This window comes from Malaclemys terrapin, chromosome 6 (genome assembly GCF_027887155.1).
Source record: "Malaclemys terrapin pileata isolate rMalTer1 chromosome 6, rMalTer1.hap1, whole genome shotgun sequence".
In the NCBI taxonomy this organism is placed as follows: domain Eukaryota; kingdom Metazoa; phylum Chordata; order Testudines; family Emydidae; genus Malaclemys; species Malaclemys terrapin.
This window is the reverse complement of record NC_071510.1, coordinates 16,410,364-16,432,646: the sequence shown is the minus strand read 5'-3', so window position 1 is coordinate 16,432,646 and position 22,283 is coordinate 16,410,364. Positions and strand designations below refer to the sequence as shown.

The window sequence follows — 22,283 nt, the reverse complement described above, 5'->3', positions numbered from 1 at the left end:
CTTGCTGGAGGGGGATAAAGGGGACAGCTTCTTAATTTGGGCTCTGTTTATGTCAGCAAGGTGTTGACTGAAACCTGTCTCCTGCTCTTCTGTGAGCAGAAGATACGTGTACAATAAGGGGGTGGGGGGGGCAGGATAGAACATTCTTAGGTGCTCTATATTGTTATTAACCACCACTAATTGTATGTGCCAAAATCAAAGTCTCTCGGTAACCATACAGCTTTATTGTAGTAGCCATGTAGCCAGCTGCATTTTTCTATTGTATCAAAATGATAGTGTTTAGCTGAGTTTTGGCTAATTATCCTTACTTCCAAGGACTTGGCTGTGATTCTATCCTGAAAATCTAGGAGCTGTTCTAAGTTTAAAAAAAAAAAAAAAAGTAAAATTTGCTAATTTTGATTCAGTTCTCCAATCAAAGTAATACCTTTTTATTCTACTAATCCCTATCAGTTTCCTGAAGTCAGTAGGAAATAAATTCAGCCGACCCAGACAATGTTTCTAATTATTCAATCTTTTCTCTGAATGTGTAAGAATCTCTATACTCTGCACCACCTACCACCATCGTGCTAAGGTCAATGCCCTCTCTCTGAACAGGAGCATACATTTTCCCTCTAATCACTGTTTGTCATCTCTTCTGAACAGATGATACATTTCCACACCAGATTGGCCTAGAATCAGGCCAATGCTAATTGGTCATAGATTTTTAAGGCTAGAAGGGATCATTACATCATCTAGTCAGACCTTCTGCAGGCCATAGAATTTCACCCAGTTATCCTTGTACTGCGTTCAATACTTTTGTCTGATTAAAGTAATCTTCCAGAAAAGCACCCAGCCTTAATTTGAAATCATCAGGAGATTGATGGGAGTTTGTCATAGAGCAGGGGCTTGAACCCAGGTTTCCTAAGACCCAGGTAAGTGCCTTAACCACAGGAAAATCTATATTCTTTATCTGATGAAACTATAGGAACAAGCCTCCTAGATCCTTATATATTATCCCTATTGTAAGAAATGTTCTCTACTTTGTCTTTATTCTTACATGACATGGTTAGGATAAAGCAGAAATCCAAATTATGATCTTGTCTCTACAAGTTTTATGGGGAAACTCCTTTGATAAAAATCAAATTACTTCTGATTTCCATCAGTATTAGCAAGATCAGAATCAGGCCAACTGTGTCTGAAAGAATTAAAGCAGGGAGTGTTAAAATGGCCTAAGCAATTTGGACCGCCAATTCCCATTAAAAAAAAATAATGGGAAATGGGAATCCAGACACCTAGGCAGTTTTGAAAATAACCGCCCAAGTGTACAAGGAGGGAATTTGTGGCATTGATCAAAACGCGGATGTGGGGAAAGAAAAGATAGGCTTAAAACATAAATTGGGTTGATCTGTAAAAATACTGGGGCCAGATTGTCAGCTTGTGTAAATTGGCATAACTCAAAGGCTAGGGGGCTACCCCAATTTACACTGGCTAAGGATCTGGCCCCCTATATTACATAGCCCCAAAGAACACAAGCAAAGTAAATATCTCTCTGCTATTGAAACAAATAGATCTGTAGCTGATCCCTGTCATGCTGTAATCTTGCTCTTAGGCAGTACCTTAGGCATGCACACAAACAAATGCAGAAAACAATAACGTGTGTGGGTTTGCAAATAGTCATTCATAACTGAAAGGTAATGGTTAATTACAGGAGACAAGGGTCTTTAATTATTAATTAAGGGGGCTGAGATGACTGCCTACACTTTTTTCATTACTTGTGGCAAGTGGAAATATCTAACTGGGCAGCTTAAAGGAAAGCATGAATTTATTTGATTGAAAAGCAACACTGTATTCATTTCATACTGATAGCCAATCAGAATACAGCATTTCTAAGCGTAAGGGGCTCTTATTTTGCTAAGAGGGCTATCACAGATAAGAAAAGTAGCAAATAAAATATACTTTTTTAAAAGCTCTATAAGTAAAGCTGTGTTTAGTTTTCAGCTTAAAGCCAGGTGTAAATCCCTTAATCAAACATGGATATTCAGAGATCGGTCCCAAATGCAACTGTGTTAAGGAGGACAACAGCATTTAACTCATTGGGTATTTTTCACGCTCTTTAGAGGCACAGATCTGAAAGATTTCAAATCACTCCCTTTTGTAATTTCCACCGACCATTCTAACCTACCTTTCAGGCTTCTATAACAGCCTTAGACATCACACGCTGAAAACTGCACATAGGCAGAAGGTGGCTTTTAAATAATTTAAACAATGGTTTTTTTGCTTCTGCTTCATAACTGGGATATTTACCCCCATGGAGGTGGGCAAAGCACTGAATCGTCCCTGAGAACTTTCCTTCTCCAATGCTGCCGCCTTAGCCCTCCTGCCCTATGTTCCCCTCTCTGGTTTCCAGGCTAGAATCTTTTACCCGCTGCTCACCTACAGCCAGCAGTAGCAACAGCTTCTCTCAGATAAGGTAACCTACAATGGGACTCCACTTTGTCGTAACGCCTACAAAAAACTTAAAGGTTAGACCGCTGGTATGCTGAGATCACTGCTGATCATGCCGACTGATATTGTTTCATTGTGCTCCCCTGTCTGTCTGGACATCTGCATCTATTGTCTCCCTTACTGAGATTGTATATTCTTTGGACTGTCTTTTTGATCGGCACCTAGCACAATGGGGCCCTTGGACCTTAACTAGATGCTACAATAATATTATTGTATTGTATATACAATATTATAAATACCAAGTAGAGTCCATCAGACTGGGACTCCTTTTTGAGCAAACCACTGCAGGCCCTCTAGAGAAGAGAGCTGCTGGCTCAGCTTCTACAGCAAATTTCACTGCAGCTGTGCCCACACCCTGCTCTCATGTTCTGCTACCAAGAGGGGCCAGGGAGAATGGCAGGAAGTTCTCCAGAGAAGGACAGCTAACAGATCTGTTCCCTCCAATGAACCTTCTGTCTCTCCTCAGAGCGACGCCCTGCTCTGAGAGACTTTGCCAGCGCTGGAACTGGGACTCTTTCTGTCAAGCTGAGCACATCTCACTGAGATCTGGGAGGAAATAAATGATGGGAAGGCCCAGATGTCCTCAGTCCTGGGAAGCAGAGATGGGCAATAGGGCTCCCTGCTGTGTTTTTCCTGGTCCCAGTGAGCAGCCCAGTTCCCTATTTCCAGGCTCCCACCTCCATCTTTCCTAATCTCCTAGGCATGAACAAGATGGACTGAGGATTGGCGTGGAACTTGGGACCAGAACTTCCCTACTGGAGGTCAGGGATTTGAACTCCAGTCAGGCTGGGCATGGGTGTGTGTGGAAAACCAGGGTGCCAGCAGGGAACTTTGCTGTCCACTTCTCCTGCCAGTTCCTACACATCCAGGACCCCTCTCCCCAGTTTGCCCAGCAGGAGTCCCAGTTCAATAAGTCTGCTTAGGCCCAGGGATCTTGGGTGAACCACAGCAAGATTAAGATATCTCATAGATATAGAAAGAGTTAGTCTGTTATATATTGTTTGTGAATAAGAAAATGTATGAGGTCACAGTGATGGCTCTGCATTTGAGTGTGGTTGGGAAGAAGGGGGTCTGTGCCATTGTGGATGGTTATATGTCTGAGCTGAAAGTGAATATGTGTGGAGTTGTGCAAGTGGTGAGCAGGTTTGGGCAAATGGTACCTGAGGCGAGGTTTAGCTGGACACCGATTAATTATGACTAGTGGGTCCCTTAATAAGAAATACATTTAAGCAAACTGTACTCTGGGTAAATGAGCTGTTCTGTGAAGTAATCTTGTAAGGCACTTGAGAGACACTGTCATATCCAGATGAGATTTCCCCAAATATACTCCTCTATGAACAAACAGAGTCATATTCATCCCTGCATTTAATTGAATTACACCACAAGTGAATTTAGCCCATACTTTAAAATAAACCATTGTTCTTTGGTTTTGCATCCATTAGAAAACTGCATGACATATATATGCATTGGCCTGATTTCCAGAGGTGCTGAGCACCTGCTGGTCCCATTGCGACCAATGGAAAACAAGACATAGAACTGAAAAATTATGGGAAAGTTATCCAAAGTTTTTAATGCTGCAATCAAATCATTATACACAGAAAGCTACACATATTCAAAACAATGAAAACATCAGTTCATTAATGGAACAGCTCCTGCCATCTGGCATTCATATGTTCTTGGTTGGGGCTGTTATTTTGCAGACATACATCTCCCAATCTTGCCTCCAAGCAAAGGCTTTCATTAACTAAATGGATCCATACCCTTTGTAGTTGGCTAATGTTACAGTCCTCCTTTTCCACTATTTTATATGGTTAAAGTTTTAGACTCTTGAGCCTTGCAGATCCTGTGAGGTGTTCTATACCCTCCACTCCCATTGAATTTCGTGATAATGGAGGATGCTCAACAGTTCTCAGGATCGAGTTGTAGGTGTAGGAGAAGGAAAAGAAAAAGAGCTGAACATTTATTTGTATTGTGCAAGGGGGGGGCTTGCAGTGCAACACAGCAAAATTCACTTCAGTGAAAATAATATTTAATAATTGAGAGTATATACTATTGCACATATTCTAACATTTTGTTAGCAGCCACGGGTAAACATGTCACTTGCACCTATTTCAGTTACCCAACTGGCAATTAGCTCACAACTCTTTAAAAAACTGGAATTTAAACAAAGTCATCACAAAAGCATGTGTGGGGCTTTATGTACACGACAGAAGGATCTTTCAGACTTCTCCATATAAAACCTTTTTTTCTGAAAAGGGGTGTGTCAGTTTAGAACTCTCTCTGTGTGGTGAAACAGCACCCAGTTTTCAGTCCAAATACCATTTAAAAAAATAAAAAATATAGACAATGGAGCCAGATTCACCATAGGAGGTGTAAGTTACCCTTCCACGGGCCAGCAAGCAATCCTCATGGGAGAACAGCTTTGCGTTATTGTTGGCGCTCCAGATCACACCCACTAAGGAGGTTGCTGAGGAGTTATAAGGCAGCACCTTCCCAGCCTTTGCACCAACTTCCCAGCCAGTGCTGTTCTTCTGCAAGGGCAATGCAAGCCTCCCTTCTTCCCCTGGGAGGTTGCAATCATTCTCTGCAGCTGGAATCTGCAAGGAAGAAAGTTTGACAGCAGGGTCTGTGCTTGATTGTCTGAGAATCTGTTCAGAACAACATCCTGGCTTCACTACCAAAACGTGCACACGCTTGCTCACTTGCTGTCTCTCTCTGTGTCTCTCACTCACGCACACAGTTTTCTAATAATAATGGATGAATGAATTAAATAAAAATCCCAAACAGCTGAAATGCTAACAAAGAAGCAATATCCTAATGGCCTTTTCAGCTCTGAAACTATTAACCAGCTTCCTACGATCACGTCTGCATCCATTACGGATGTCAGTATTGCTAACTTTCAAGATCAAAAATCCTGAGTCAGACCTCCCCAAATCATGAGATTGGCCCAAAAAATCATGACACTTTTAAAAAAAAGACTGTATTGTGTTTTTTAGGTCTGTCTCTTGGTTTTTGAACTACCCTTGCCTTGCCCATCCCCAGGGTGTGTGCATGTGACAGTGTTGCCCACTCTCCCACATGTACCGGACAAGGTGATTTTGGCCCCTGCTGCAGGAGCTCTCACCCTCACATCTGCCTGTCACCTGTCCAGCAATTAATCCTGTCCCTTAGTCCCCCATCAGTTCTGTCCCCACCCAACCCTCCTCAATTCAGCCCCCCGGTCTGTTCAGTGCCCCAGCCATTACCATCATCACCCCATCAGTTCAACCCCCTTACCCCATCGACCCCCACCGCCCTCAGTTCACCCTCCCAGCACTCAGCCTATCTGCTCAGAACTCACTCTCAATACAGTCCCCAGGTCCCGTCAGCCCCCCATCCTCCTCACTCCAGCCCGCCTGCAGCCCCCAGCCTCACCTCTGCTCCTCTTAGGGCCATTTTGGGCCCTTTAAAGCTGCTAATCTGCCAAATGAAACTTGTGCGTTCAGGCCAACCCTATGCGTTCCTGCAGCCCAGACTGAATGTCCCACGTTCAGCTGAGCTGCAGGAGAGACCTGCAAGGAGGTGATGGCTGCAGGCAGATGTGATGGGGAGAAAAGAAGTCCTGGCCCCAGGCTTCACTCCCCCAATAGATCCCTTTTTTTTTCTTATCCCAGATGCCCTCCCAGCAACTCCACACAAACCCAGCTCCCTCCACCCACCCAGACCTCTACCCCCAGGTTTCCCCAGCCACTAAGCTTACCTCCAGCTTTCCCTCCCTGGACACCTTCAGATTCGGCTTTCCCCTGGTGTGTCCAGCCACCAGCCCCTGACAACGGCCCAGACACCCCTACAGCTTCCCCTACTGTACACAGCCCCCATCTGCTCACCACACCCACTCACCAGCTGCACTGTCCCCATCCATCCACCCATCTTCCACAGCTGTCAAGTTTTGTGCTGCTCTATGTCTGACCCTCACCACTGTTTGAGACAGAAACTAAAGACCTAAAGACAAGTAAAGACAAATTGGAGAGAGTCCAGCGGAGGGCAATGAAAATAATCAGGGGGCTGATGTGGCACATGATTTACGAGGAGAGGCTGAGGGAACTGGGGTTATTTAGTCTGCAGAAGGGAAGAGTGAGGGGGGATTTGATAGCAGCCTTCAATTACCTGAAGGGGGGTCCAAAGAGGATGGAGCTCGGCTATTCTCAGTTGTGGCAGATGACAGAACAAGGAGTAATGGTCTCAAGTTGCAGTGGGGGAGGTCTAGGTTGGATATTAGGAAACACTATTTCACTACAAGGACAGTGAAGCACTGGAATGGGTTACCTAGGGAGGTGGTGGAATCTCTATCCTTAGAGGTTTTTAAGGCCCAGCTTGACAAAGCCCTGGCTGGGATGATTTAGTTGGTGCTGGTCCTGCTTTGAGCAGGGGATTGGACTAGATGACCTCCTGAGGTCTCTTCCAACCCTAATCTTCTATGGTTCTATGACCATCAGCTGAAGTCTCTGGCCTTATGCAAATTGTATGTGGAGATGCAACATATGTAACGAACTCATTTGCATATCTGAAGATAATTTGCATAAAATATTGTGCATGGATCTGCACAGACATTGGTGTCTATGATACTAAGGTAACCTTGTGGCAGTAACAATGAACATAAAACACCATTTAAAAAATAGGCATTTTAGTGATTTGGAATGATGCTACTCCAGTGCTAGCCTCTCACAGCCTAAAAGTGATCGGTTTCTGGCACTTCCTCTGCCTGTGCGGGCAGAAGGTATAATGTTCATAATTCAGAAACGATGACAAAGACACACAAATTTGCTTCTAGTATGGTCTCTCTATCCTCCACGGTACAGGCTGAGTGCGACAGGAAGTCTGTAAGAGTCCAGGGCTGGGTTACAAGGGCAATACAATACTGAGAGACCCAAAGTGGGTGAGGTAATATCTGTTATTGGACCAACTGCTTTTGGTGAAAGAGAGAAGATTTTGGAAGACAGAGCTCTTCTTCAGGTCTGCTATACACAGGGCTGGCTCTAGGCACCAGCAAAACAAGCTGGTGCTTGGGGCGGCACATTTTTAGGGGCGGCATGACCGGCGCCAGAATTCTGCCCCTAAAAATGTGCCCCGGCCGCCCTAGCTCACCTCCGCTGCTGCTGTTCGCGTGCCATGGCGCATGAAACAGCTGATTCGCGCACCGCTGCTCGCCCTCCCTCCCAGGCTCTCAAACCTGGGAGGGAGGGGGAGATCCTGAGCAGTCACGGCGCGCAAAACAGCTGATTCATGCGCCGCTGCTCACCCTCCCTCCCAGGTTTGAGAGCCTGGGAGGGAGGGGAAGACTCCGAGTGGCCGCGATGCGGGCGCCGCTTCTCCCCCTCCCTCCCTCCTAGGCTTGAGAGCCTGGGGGGAGGAGGCAGGACTGGGGATTTGGGGAAGGGGCGGAGTTGAGGCGGGGCCGGGGGTGGAGTAAGAAAAAAATGGGGGCGGCCAAAATTGTTTTTGCTTGGGGCGGCAAAAATCCTAGAGCTGGCCCTGGCTATACAACACTCACTAGGTCAACATTGCAATACAATACTGGTAACTATTTAGGGTATGAGTACTCTACAGAAGGAAACCAACTTTGGTAGATCTGACCAGGGAGAAGGTGAGGCTCCATGCCAGAGAGGGACCCTGGACAGAAAACTGTGTCTTGCCATGAAATCTTTACAGATTTTTGGAGGATCTGCTGAACTGTGAGGCTGTGGTGCACTGTTTCTTTAAAAATGTTGCAGGAAGCCATGCAGGGTCATCTGGGAAAGGTACAGATATGCCAAACACGTGGGGAAAAAACACAGAAATTGGGCTTGGTTTTGGCTGAATTGGTTTGTGAGTGGCTTGTTGGCTAGTTTTTGGCTTGTAGCTTGTTGCTTGTTTGGCTTGTAGCTTGTTGCTTCTTTTTTTTGATCGGCTCCCGGCAAGCAGGGGCAAGGGGGGGAGAAAGTTAGGGGGGCCCACCACAGTCCCAGAGGATCTGGTCACATAGAGTGTTGGGGTTCTTAGGGATTGCCTTGTTTTGGCCTTGTTTTGAAATGGGATTAGCTTGCTTTTTGGCTTATTGTGAAAGTCGGGGTGCTTATTTACCTCATGAAAGTTGGCAACTGTGGAAAGGTACTAGGCAAATACTCTGCATTGAAACCCTGGCTTTCCTTCAGTGGAATTTCCCATCTGCGTGGAGGTTCTTCTAGGTGTAAGTTTTCATAGAATATCGGCTACCATTGTTATTTACTCAAATCTGTCAACATGCAGGCCTTACAGAACTTACAATTGGTAACTACCATTCTGGTCTTAAATATATATAGTGGATAAAATATCAAACCCTGAAAAGCATTTACAGTATTCTGCATGAATCATAACTACGCTGCATAATACATGCTGTGACAATGCTGAACTGCAATGGTATGAGAAATTACAATATTTTAAGAGCTGTTTATTTTTAAGGCCATTTCATTTGTTCAGCTAAACAATGTCCACTTAAAATATTTTTCTAGTGCAGTTAATTGTGGTGATGCTCACCTCAGACATTTCTTAAGGTTTGGGATTTTCTTATTGCTTTATTAAAGAAAAATATTTGTGGTCTGACCTGAAGCATCAAAAACCCAATTAAGGCTGACTTTTTCCTTAACAAGATCTGTTGCACCTGAAGGTAGCACATCTCAAATCTTATGTGAAATCATCCACTGTTAAAAGAACTCTTTAATATTATACGTGAACAAGTGAGTGAGCAGAGACCAGACTTTCCATCTTAATTCTGAATGTCCTGGATTTGTTTGTTCAGTTTAAATCAAAAACATTAGAATAATTTTTCAAGCTCATGATGAAGGGGAATTAGCTGCCTAGCTTTTATGGGATTTTCATGACTAATTTTCCAGAAGTGCTGAAAGTGTATCAGTTCTAAGGATTAAATATAAATATGTTTGTATGTGTGTACAGGTAAAGGGCACTTATGATTTAAATATACTTACAAAAATAGGAGCATGAATTTAGATAACATATTATTGAAATATGTATTTTTCCGGGCTTTTAGATGTGAGAAACTGCTTCCATATTTAATCATATTCAGTACATCTGTACATGATTTTGTAAATATGCTCCAGACGTCTGGTCTTCTCTTGGTATTAAATGTCTGCCTGCTCCTAAGACTCAGTGAAGATCTCATTTCTTTCATGGTTACAGCCAGTGTGAACAATTGTTATATGATTATATGAGATATGGATAAATAACAAGTCACTGTTACAATACTGAGTAAATATGTCTGAAATTTATATTAAATTTAATGATAATTGAAAGATCACTGCTGGTTTAACCACAGAGGCCATCACCTTTCCCAAGCAAAGGATCTGAACTTCTACCCTTTCAATTAGGCAAGCCATTTGTCCGGTTTTAAGCTGGACAGTCCTCTTTTTCTACAGTTTTGTCCCCTGTATGGTACTGAGACAAAACCAGATGTGCTTTTGTCCAGAATTGTGGACAGGGAACACCATTTTGAAGAGTGTGCAGATCTGCCCCCACTGACATGACCTCGTGCGCTCTTCAAAATGGCATCCTTTGTGAGTGTGAGGTCACACTGGCGGGGTGGGCCCTCTCTGTTCCCAGAAGTACTGGAATGTCTGATATTCTGGGGATGCGGCAATTGCCACCTTACTTTCAATATGTGTCATTGTCTTTATATAGCTCCATCCCCTGTACGGAGCAGTCTCGTTGTACTTGCCCGGATGTACCGCGAGGTCAGCAGTCTCCCATGAGACTGTCACTTAAGGTATGTCTTAACTGGGAGGGGGGGGAAGGGTTAACCTTCACTTGGGGTAGCTAACCCAGGTTAGCTGACTGGGGTGAAATAGCAATGAAGACACAGTAAGTTGACTTTTAACTTGGGTTCCCAGCTCAAATTCAACCTTGGGTCCTCTATAGGACCCGTTAATTCCAGCTGCTAACTTGAGTTAAAAGAAGTGCTACTGTGTCTTCACTGCTGTTTTAACTCTAGTTAGCTAATCCAAATTAAGAATGCATGCCCTCCCCCTTTTTTTTTTTTTTTTTTTTTGCAGTGAAGACAGACTCTTAGAGCCAGCCGCCAGAGAGAGCTGAAGAACAAATCAGACTAGCACATCCCTCTCACCCCATGTGATCATCTTCATGATGGTTAAGAAGTTGCAGCTCCAGGCTTGCTTGCAAACATAGGCCTTGATCCTCCCAAGCAACCATACCTCTGCAAAGAGTCCCATCCAACTCCGACTGCAGAATCAAGGCTCCAGATCTCTCACGTGACAGAAACTAGCTGTGCCATCTCATCCTTTGGGTTACCCCACGACACAAGATCATTGTTACTGTTAAGGAGTTCTAAAATATTATAATGTTGAGGAATCTGGATTGCTGAACAGCTGTGTCCCCTCAATTCCCCAATCTGGGGTGCCTTTTACATTGCTTCGCAGTGAGTACAATCACTTCTGGCCAGTTCTCACACAGCCTCTAGCATGCAAAATCACTCCCAGCTGAATTACATGAATGCTCAGGCTAGTCACTCATGAATTACATACAGGATGACACCAGAAAACTTCCAGTCCCACACTAGTCCCCAGAATTGTGCATCTTCTTGTATTGCCCAGCTCCCTCCCTCTGGACAATACAAGATCATAGAAAGTCTGTCATTTCATCAATGGAAAACGATATGCACAAATCCTGCTATCTCAAGTGGAGGTTCCCAAACACTTCAGTCCAAACACACATCGGTTTAGACAAAACAAGAAGTTTATTAACTACAGAAAGAGTGATTGCAAGTAATGAGGCATAAAAATCAGAATTAGTTTGCCTTTTACCTTTTATTTTCTTTGTAACCAATACCTAACTTAACAAGCTAAGTGAACTTTAAAGCAAAAAGGTTTTCCTCACCATAAGCTTACAGTAGTCAGGCTGGATTGCTTCAACCAGGATCTTTCTGTTCCTCCCCATTCCTCCTTCCCCTTTGCCCCCAGTTCAGTGATGCTTCCTTTGTCTTTCAAATATTGTTGATGTCGTGAGTAGAGATGAGGGGATAGCGGTGATTTGGGAGCCTCTGTTTCTCATTCTTATACCCTTCCCCCTCTTTGAGGATTACCTCCAGCTGGGGTTCACCCCCTTCTTCTTGCTTACCCCCGCCACTTAGGCGGGTGATAGTCCATGATATTCCATTTGATTATGCTGATACCTGGCTTGGTTATTTTGTCTCTGAAGAACTAGTTTGGGCCTGCTTCTCTAACTTTGGAACATATCACAGCAATGTTATACAATAGAATCTTATAACTTTACATGCATGGTCGCTACACATATTTTACCGGGACAATAATGTTCAGCAGATTATGAGTTTTCAAATGATACCTCATAAGACATTTTGTACAAAATTTATCATAGTCTTGTAAAAAGGATGGACATAGGGGTACAGTCTGTCACAGTGTGTCATTGAATTCAAATTTTATGCACAGGTGTTACCATCGTTGCATGTGCAAATCAGGTATTTCTGCATGCAAACAGCCAGTTAAACATGTAACTGGTCTTTTCACCATGGAGATACCCAATGTGCATGCTCAGTAGCAGTATTTCAGTATGTGAATTACATGTGCAATTTTGTTTAAAAATTGTAATTGTTATTATTTTAGATATACTGACAATGCTTAGTTCTTCCTAATGCCTAACAACAAAGAGTTAACCAGATATTACATTCAGAGATCTGCTCATGTTGACATTGATGATCTTTGTAACAGTAATACCCGTGTTACATGACAGTCTCAGTATCCACAGACTCCAGAGGATACTATTATATTGATGGTGCACAAATATGGATGTAATTTAAGGAGAGTTAGTGGTATTGTCTTCTGCTTCCTTTGGAAACACAGTAAGAAATATTTTCTACATGACAAGGCCTTGATATACTTTATAGTGTATGTTTGAGAGGTATTGCTGATTTTGTCTGTATTCCTTCTTTCAAGTATAAGGAATATCTCTTAAAGCTATAGAATCTTTCAAAACAAAACTGTGTCATTGCAGCCACTAGATTATAATCTCTGGGGCAGGGGCTGTCTTTCCATTATATGTGTGTACAGCTCCTAGCACAATAGAGCCCTGGTCCAGGAGTGGGGCCCCTAGGTGCCACTGCAATACAAATAAAGAAGTTATTTGACAGTTAAAGCTTATGGTAAAAAAGCCAGTGGAAACGTTTAACCTCTTTTATGTAGCATACAGAGCTGAAATAATAGCGTGTTTCTGTCAAGTCATAAAAAGGCTCTAATTTCAAATTATCCATTGTGCAAATAAACAGAGCTGTGCAAAACCGATCCATTTTTGGTTGCCTGGGTTAGGGCCTGGATTTTTATACAGTTTTAGCAACTCCAAATTCTGCTTTGATTTTCAGATGCATGCAAACCTACACACACTCTGAAATACAAACTGGAACCACAACTTTGCTGAATATTTTCTCTTCACCTTCCACTCTCAACTGCTAAGACAATTCCATCATGGCCCAGCCCTCAACAAATACACACCTTGGGCCAGGCTTTGAAAGAGAGTGGATGGATCACACATGAACATTTACAAGGGTTGCTGAGGTCCCCCTGAAAACTTGAATGCTGAGTTTCCTGACTTTTGCAAATTGATAATCTTATTGGTACACTGAAGATCCATCATCGTCATATGCTATCTCTTCATATGAATCACAAATAATGTGGTCCCCTGAGCTTTAGAAGGACAGTAGAATCTCTAATAGCTCTCAGCTACAGTAGTAGCCCTAATGCACCCTTTCAGGTATGCAGACACTCTGTGACGTAGACCCCTCATCAACCCCTAGCCCCTAATTGCCACAACACCCGCTCTATAAAGTCACAAGTGCTGAAAATGGGGTGAGGTGTAAGCTTTTAAATTCTTAGCCTTATGTATAGTGTAGATAATACATGAATGCTAATATTGAGAAAAAAATCAGCCTGTCATCTTATAACTTCAGTACTCCCCTCTCCAATCTAAAAACAAAGAGTGTAATTCTTCTCTGATTAACTCCAGTTGTATGAGCTATTGAAACTTTGTTACTCTTCCTTTACACTGATATAACTACTAGGAGACTCAGGCCTGGAGTTTGTAATGAAATGCTGACAGAACTCCTAATGATTGGGTGTTGCTCTAATACATTTTTGAATACAATAGGCAAGCAGGAGTCATTATTTCATAGCATGTACCTCTCAAGGATACATGGAAAAAGCTGATACCTAGAAGACAATATGCAGTGAGCTCAATTGCAACTGGTCTTTGAGAACTGTCCCAACTGACTACACAGAATAAGAGATCCTTGCAAGCTGTATACAAATAATGCACAAAGGTTTAATCTGTTGATACCATAAATTCAGATTGGACTAGACTTGATTTAAAAACTTGATATTTTTGTTGTTGTTTTTGCTAGGTAAAGAACTGGAATCCACTAGCAAGGAAGGGGATTTAGGGATTCATGAAGCCCAGAGATACCAGGATGGAAAAAGAGAATGTTGTTATTATAAGTCTAAATAGGTAGCATGTTTGTGAAAAGCAGGGGAGAGTTTCAGACAGGAGGAGACTGTTGAGTTACATGAAGTAAGGCAGAGGAATGAATGGAAAGGGAGGGAAGCAGGTGAAGCTTTCATGTTGTGAAGAAGGGGAAAGGCAAGGAACTAGATGGCAAAAAAGTCTGTGGAGAAAATCTGAAGTCTTTATTAATAATCAGAGGATAGGAGGACGTCATAGGGGATTGGATTTACAAAGCAAGTCCCCCCATGTAATGACAATGAAACCAGCAGCTTTTGCATGGATTTCAGGAAACTCTTCTCACCAATCCAGCATGACATAGACTCAGCCTTAGCTATAGTGTTGGCTATACATGAAGGCTGCAATGACTGGGGTGAGAGAGAGAACTGGAAGAACTGAATGAAACTGTGAGTCCTGGGAAACTATATGCACATGTATAGGAGGGGGGGGGGGTGGGAACGAATGGGTTCTGGACATACCATGAGGCTGGGTTTAATAAATACAGGTGCTAAATAGGAAAAGGGAATGAGAGGAGAGGCTACCAGATACAGGGCACAGAGATTTGCTGAATGGGACAATCAAGGAGACAAAACAGGGGCAGGGTGGAGCCAGGGGAAGAAAATACCACGGTGGCTGGGGGGGGGGCAGGTAGAGAGGAGGGGTATGAATACGGGGGCAGGTGGGGAGGAGGGGCATGAGCATGGGGGCGGGGGCAGATAGAGCAGTGTGTGGGGCATGGGAACGGGGCAGCTGGAGGAGTGTGTGGGGCAGGGGAGGGGTGTGGGTGCAGGTGGGGAATGAGCATGGGGGCGGGATGTGTGGGGCAGGTGCGAAGGAGGGGCATGAGCATGGGGGTGGGGCAGTAGGAGGGGCATGCTTGCGGGATGTGGGGAGCAGGTGGGGGCAGCTGAAGGGGTGTGTGGGGCAGGTGGGGGAGAGAAATGAGGGGGTGGGATGTGGGGGCCAGGTGGGGGAGGAGGCAGGACCACGGGTACGTGGGGAGATGAGGTGTGCGGGGCAAGTGGGGGGAGGACACGAGTACGAGGCCGGGGGGCAGGTGGGACACGAGCGCGGGGCAGCCGGAGGGGGGAGCGCGGGGCAGCCGGAGGGGGGGTGCGGGGCACGAGCGCGGGTCAGCCGGAGGGGGGGTGCGGGGCAGGCGGGGCACGAGCTCGGGGGCAGCCGGAGGGGGGAGCGCGGGGCACGAGCGCGGGGCAGCCGGAGGGGTGGTTGCGGGGCAGATCACGGGGGCGGGCAGGGTGACGCCCGCGGTGGCGGGAGTGCGGAGGAGAGGGGCGCTCTCCCTGCCCCCTTCGCCCCTCCCCCCGGCAGCAGGCGGCGCCCCACTGCCCCGGCGGCGAGGCGAGGCGCAGCCCGGCTGCTGCGCGGACCCTGCGCTCTCGGAGCCGCTGCCCCTGGCTCGCGGCTCGCGGCGCCCGGCGGGGTGGGGGAGGAGGCGGAGAAGCCCGCCTGGGCGCGCCCCCCGCGCGGCTCTCCCGCCGCAGAGTGAGGGGGCTGTGCGCGGCTGCAGGCGGAGGGGCGCCCGCTGCTCTGTGTGTCCCGCGTGGGACGGGTCCGGCCGGCTGCAGGAGGGGGCGAGCTCGGCCAGTCCAGGTAACGGGGGAGCCATGCGGGGAAACTGTCCGGGTTTGCCCCTTTCTGCGCCCTGGCCAGCCGCTGCTTTAACCTCTGTCGCCCCGTCTCCTCCAGCCGCTCCTCTTAGCATCAGCTCCTAGCAAACCCCGCTCCAGGGGCTGATCAACCCCCGCCCCCAGCAGCGGATACTGTGCAGGTCGGCGATGGCTTTTTGGGGTGGTGGGGGTCCCCCTCCCCATGCTGGGGAATGCAATGTTGCTGCTGCTCAGACAGTGGTTTGGGGCATGAAGAACTTGCAAGCATTTCACTGCTGCTGTTTTAAGCTGCGGACACGTCTGAGGCTTTTGAGCGACTGGGCTCCTCTTGGATTTGTCTCGCCTCTTAGTCCAAGTGTCATGTAGGAAATGGGACTCGCTCCACGCAGCACGCGGGCTGTGAAAATCTACCTGATCGCATGTATGTTTCCACGCGGGCGGCACTTTGAGATTTATATTAAGCTTTGTTCTATTTAGCAAAGTGGCTTTTTTCTTTAGTGACTAGTATCACTGAACGGGTAATAATGGTTTAGCTTTATTATTTTGTTCACTGTGTTATTCCCCTTTCATAATTCCAACCACAGCTTGGCTTTTAGCTCCGACCAGCCAAAAGAAATCAAAGGCAGGGGAGGGACCTAGGTTTCAGTAGTTGGAGGCTGGAATTTTAGAGACGTGTTGCTCTGGAATACGGTTCAGAGTTTATTTTGTGTCTTTTCTTTGATGCCATATGGTCTTTGATGTCCAAGAGTGAAGATATCCTAGACTTATTACTTCCATCTTGGCTGAGGTGGTTGATACAGGTGAGGAGTTCCAGCTCTTAATGGTTAACCCTTTCACTGCCTGGATCTCTCCTCTCTCCCCCGCAGGACTCTTACTCATGTTGCTGAGAACTTGACATACCAGATTCTACCAGCATGGTTATTAATTCATACACTCTTAAAACAAATTTGTGTATTTTCTATTTTGGTATCTCCGTCTTTGATCTGCTTAATTTATTGGTGCATGTATGTATGAATATTGACAGCATCTATCTATCTATCACCTATTACTCTCTCTCTCTCTGTGTGTGTGTGTGTGTGTGTGTGTGTTATATAGTGTATTGCCCTGTAAATAGCTTACCACTAATCATGTTTAATAGGCAATCTTGCTAGACAAGTCTTGTTTCTTCTGGACTAGCATAATTATCCAAACAGTTAAAAATCTGCCTGGAATAAGTAATGGTTGTTTCTTTGATTAATGGACATTAATAGTGCTGCAAGCATTGATTTACTTAGGGCCAATCCAGCTTTTCCATGCAATGTCCCTGGATTTCTTTATACTAGATACACACTGAAAAGTCCTGCTTCAGTGGTTGCTACCTCTTTTTTCCTATCAGTCACTTAAAAGAAAAGCTTGCTCAATAGAGAACAAAACCCTATTGCCAACATTATCAACTACAGTCTGAGTATTCTAGTGGAACTTGTAAAAGGAAAGGACAAGAGGCGGGACTATAATTCAGTGAATGAAGAGCAGATGGGAATGCAGGCATATGAACAAGTTAAGAGTGAGCTGCAAGAAAGTTTGAAGACAAAAGAGTTGAAGTTAAACTAAAGGAGAAGAAAGAGGAGCAAGAAAGAGCAAGTGGAACCCTAGAGTGAAACAGGAGATGGAGAGACCTATTCTGTTCCTCTTCCTCCCATTATTTTCCCCCTTTCTACTTTTCTCCCACTTTTTGTGGTGACTTGGAAACTTCTCTGCCTGGAAATTCAATAGAAGATTCTTTTGATAGCTTTTCTGTCAGTATTTCACCTCTCCAAACTCCCATTGATATGAGCTGTCTCCATCATATTCAGCTCCAGCCTTTAATCATGGGAGCCTTTCTCCTTGTTTTCTTACGTCCCCTGACTTCTCCTCAATCAACAGAAACCATGGATCTTTGTAGAAGTAGAAACTCTTTTGATATTTTTCCCTCACTGCTATAATCTTTTAGAAGTTTGAGAAAATATGGCTTCTGAGCTTCAGTATATGACATACCTTCTGTAACTTTTTGTTTAAATTTTGGCTGGCTGTGACTTGACTTCGGCTAGACGAAACTACTGGAAAAGAAAATGAGCGGATCTTTAGAAAGAAAGAGACTCTCTCATGCCAAGTCAGGTTTGTTACGTTGTCCCATTTGGTTTAAAATGAGTTCCTAAGGTCTGAGAATCATGTTTCAATTTGGCAGTCAAAATTGCATGCCATGCAGCCTTCTACTAGCATGAGTATACTGTATCATTAAAATGAAATATTCCAGTGGTTTCAGCAACAGAGTAGGTACTAACATTAGTTGGAGTCTCAATACAGAACCGGTTACTGTGATTTTATTTATAAATGGACAATTATATAACCCCTTTGATAGGTCCATATGTAAGATTTGTATTCACAGTTGAACCTCAGAGTTACGAACTGACCAGTCAACCACACACCTCATCAGAAACCAGAAGTACACAATCAGGCAGCTGCAGAGACCCCTCCTCCAAAAGGCAACTCCGGTACATTACTGTGTTAAACGTAAACTACTAAAAAATAAAGGGAAAACAGCATTTTTCTTCTGCATAATAAATTTTCAAAGCTGCATTAAATCAATGTTTTGTTGTAAACTTTTGAAAGAACAACCATAACGTTTTGTTCAGAGTTAGGAACAACCTCCATTCCCCAGGTATTCGTAACTCTGAGGTTCTACTGTAATACAAACCTGTAAATCATATTAATGACTCAAACAGGATCTGGTGATCTTTGGTGGTATGTATGTAGTTTTTGTTTTGTTTAGCATTTAATCCAAATAATTAAGGAAACACATTTAAATGTACTTCAGAGAGCCCTCTTTTTGAATTCTGCCATTTGATGTTGTTCACTTGTATTAAGTGAACAACAGTGTATTAATGTTAACAGTGTATTAATACAAGTACATTAACAGTGTATTAAGTTTTTCATTGTTGGGGTAGTGGAAATTGGGCGCTTAACTCTTAGTTACTGACTCCCTGGAATAATTTAATATTATCAGCTATACAGAAAGAGTTACAGAAGAAAAACTTCAGGAGAAAAGTGACTAGTGATATTTCCTTTCCCCTCTACTTCAAAACACATGGCTTAAAAATGAAAAACAACTTTTGAGCCAAAACATTTGTGAGCTACAAAATGGTTAGTAACTCAACCAGTGATCTGTGCAAGTAGATAACAATTAACTCATGTTAAGAGGTGCGAAGAGATCTAGTCAAGATGAAAGGTTTGTCACTGGGAAGTTTTGCAGTGCATTATAAATATAAAAAATAATTGCTTTCATGCTAAGAGATGCAAAGAGAAAATTGGACAACTGTCAAAGCATTCTCAGCACAGGGATGAAACTTGTTGGAAATTTATAATGCAGAACTGAAGGAGGAATTGTTTGGAACCTAAATGTACATAGGGTTTAAATAGGGCAGACAGTAACACAGTTGGGATGAACAGCTCAGAGTACCCTAATGAGGAGTGAATTGCTTCAGAAGGGCCTGATCATAGGGCTTGTCTACACTTACATTTTATAGTGCTCTAACTTGCTGGCTCAGGGGGGTGAAAAATAACCCCCCTGAGCACAGCAAATCCGAGCGCTTTAAAGCACTAGTGTAGACAGGCTCTGAGCGTTGGGAGCCAATCCCCTTGTGGAGGTGGATTACCAGGAGTGCTGGGAGAGCTCTCTCGCAGCGCTCGCCCGCGACCACACTCACACTTCAAAGCACTTTGAAGTTTCCAGTGTAGCCATGCCCTTAATGTAACAGGGGTTTTGTGAAATCTTTCATTGAACTTAACGTGGCCAAAGTTAAATAGAAGTCTCTTGTTTAAACCAACAGAATAATATTTCTTTAAGCAGCTTTCCTCCTTGGGATTGTTTCACCATTTTGTCTCTCTCAGTTCCCAGATGTTTTGTTCATTAACTTCCAGATGTGAGAGATTTCCATCAGAAATCTTAAGTGCTGGGGGTTGGGCAATGTTACGTGGTGTCCTGTCACCATGCTAACTTTTTATAAAACATATTACAGTGCCCAAGCAGTAAATGCAGAAGTTATATATGATGACTGATTATATGTGAGTTTAGCTTCCACCCACGCCTCCTCTTCCCCCCCCCCCCCGGCCAAAAATACCTTGTGTAGTCTTGCATCTTAAGAAAGCATGTGTCCACTTCGCATACATACTTGATTCTGGTGGGTCAGGGACACGTAGAAGGACCACAAGGAATGAAATAGTTACACAGTGGGACTGGTATCTTTGAAAAATGGCAATAAGAATATAATTTGGGTTTGTCAAGTTTAGCTGTTCCTCTTTAGGGAATGAAAGCTGTATGTATTTTTAAGGGACGCTGTCAATTCAAAAACTTCAGACAGAAGTGCCATTTTTAACTGCAGTTGTGACAAATAATACCAAAATAAGAAATATGTAACTGAAAAAAGTCTGGTCTTTTCAGTGTGTTTACTTTGTGGATTAACATCTTGTCCATAGTCAGTTTCATTGTTCCCCCCCCCCCCCACACACACACACACACACAGTTTTCTCTCTTGTTTGTGAGGATCATTTAAACAGCAACAAAGGAGAGAAAAAGACTTCTACAAATAGGAAAATGAGGTTGTAGATATTAGCCGAAACTCTTCTTTTAATTGACTAGATTTTGAATTGAAAGGGCCCCTTTAATATCAGGTTGTTATAATTTCCCTTTTGAATGGAAGAAGTTTGGGACTGACACATCCATTTTAGCTAGTGGAATTAAATGATATGAAAAAAATCCATATTATTTCCCAATAAATTTGCTCATGAGCTATTTTAAGTAATAGTCAAAATACAACTTTCACCATGTGTGTTTTGCAACAGTGTGTCTGCATATGCTATTAGGCAATGTTATATAAACATTACATTCTACAATATTGGGTGTAAGAACTGTACTGAAAATTTTCAAGTAACTGGGAAAGTTTTTTATATATATAATAATTTTTTAAAGAAATTTTAAAGGGCTTGATTCAAAGGCCATGAATGTCAATGACAACACCCCCACTGACTTCAATGGACTTTGGATCAAGCCCAAAGTTAGGATTTAGATGAGGAAGACAAGATTGCTTCCAGAAAGGAAAGTAGTACTCCATAGAAAAAAAACGGCTGTTTGTGTTTTGAGGGATTTGGGTTTTGTTTTTCTAGGTTAATCTTTATGGTATAACTGCTTTAAAAGAAGTGGAAATATTGCCAGTACATTCTCACTGTTTCAGCACTTGAGCTATAACAAAACGTTAACATATGAAACAGGTACAGTATTTTGGTTTTTTTTTTTTTTTTTTGAGAAGAAACAGGGAAAAGTATGAAAAATGTCTGCTCTAATATCTCCAGCCTGTTTCCTCCTCCCTTTCTGTTCCCACCCTCCCCGTAGCACCAAGCTGATTAACAGTATCCCTGAATTCCAGATTCTTGGGTATTGTTGGGTGGAAGAATATGCTGTAGAATTATAATATGTTCTAATATTTCTGAAAATGCAAATATTATTTTACAAATTTGTAACCTGACCATGCAAAGCATACTTTGTATGACAACAGTTTGTCTAGATGTGCTCCTTTCTCAATTGGCTTCTCCATTTTCAGACTGCCTTGCTTCTGCTTTTCTGGATGGTGGAACAATATTCTTTCTAAAATCAATATGAACTATTCAGAGTTTCTGTAGAGATAGTTTGCTGTCCATGGACCAACTTGTTAATCATGCTGTATGTCCTGCATCCTCTTCTTAGAAAGTCTGCCTTCATTTCAACCTCCACAATGCAAGCAATTAGAGTAGTGGGTATAAAACTGTGAGTAGTTTAGTTCAAGTGGTGTTTACTCTAGAGGAAAGAAGAATTTCTTGTTAAAAAGAAAACAAATGTTCTTCTTCTACTTGTGACAGAAAAAAACATTACCCTTAGACTTGTGTGTCTGCTCAGGTTAAAAGATCCTGGTTGGCTGGCATGTTTTACCTCTTTCTGACAGTGTGTGCAGACATCTGGTGCGGATATGATATCCATCTTGCCTCTGACTCTGTTTAGGTCAATTTTGGGATGAATGGCCTGGACAGAATCCTGCACTGGCAAATGTGGAGACACTTATTTTTAAAATTATTATCAGGGAAGTTAAATGACTAAAATTACTCCATTCCTAATGGGGAAATACAGGGCAAGGCAGGGCTAAGCATTGTCCCTTGCAGTTTCATAGCCTGTGATTCTCACACAAGCGGCTATATAGTTGATCTGTTCGGTGGAAATATTATGAGCAGAGAACAAGGAAATAGTTTGCAGTTACAGTGAAAAATGAGACTAAATGATATTGGAGGGAACACTGTCTGGGCTCTCTGTAGCAATGAGAATTGAGTGGTACACTAAAAATGTTAACATTGGTACAAAATTTTAAACATCTTTGAACCCATCAGGCATTTGGGAATTTTATTTTTTTTTTAAGCTTGAATTTGGCATGCTACATACAAACTGGAGGCTATCTTACTCATTATTAAAAATGTGTTGGTAAAAAGTTTGCAAGTCCAGTATCATCTTTCTGCTTCCATTTCTGACTAACAGGCAAAGTTCTCTCAAATGGTTTTTTGTTTGTTTGTTTGTTTAAGCTTACTGAAAAGGGTGCTGATGAG

The 22,283-nt window shown here is 43.4% G+C and overlaps 1 protein-coding gene across 6 annotated transcripts in view; it reads left to right on the top strand.

The window, feature by feature from the left end:
• Positions 1 to 22,283, top strand: part of LPAR1 (lysophosphatidic acid receptor 1) — a 139,561-nt gene that overhangs the window by 20,885 nt on the left and 96,393 nt on the right. The window contains exon 2 of one of the 6 annotated variants that reach the window (XM_054032821.1): positions 10,174 to 10,258. The exons of 1 other annotated variant lie outside the window; for it this stretch is intronic. The gene's annotated coding sequence lies outside the window, so the exon portion shown is untranslated. Of the gene's footprint in view, positions 1 to 10,173; positions 10,259 to 15,413; positions 15,628 to 15,674; positions 16,066 to 16,338; positions 16,445 to 17,164; positions 17,778 to 22,283 lie in introns of those variants that run through there. 4 more of the 6 variants (XM_054032816.1, XM_054032820.1, XM_054032817.1 and 1 more) reach the window with 4 other exon arrangements.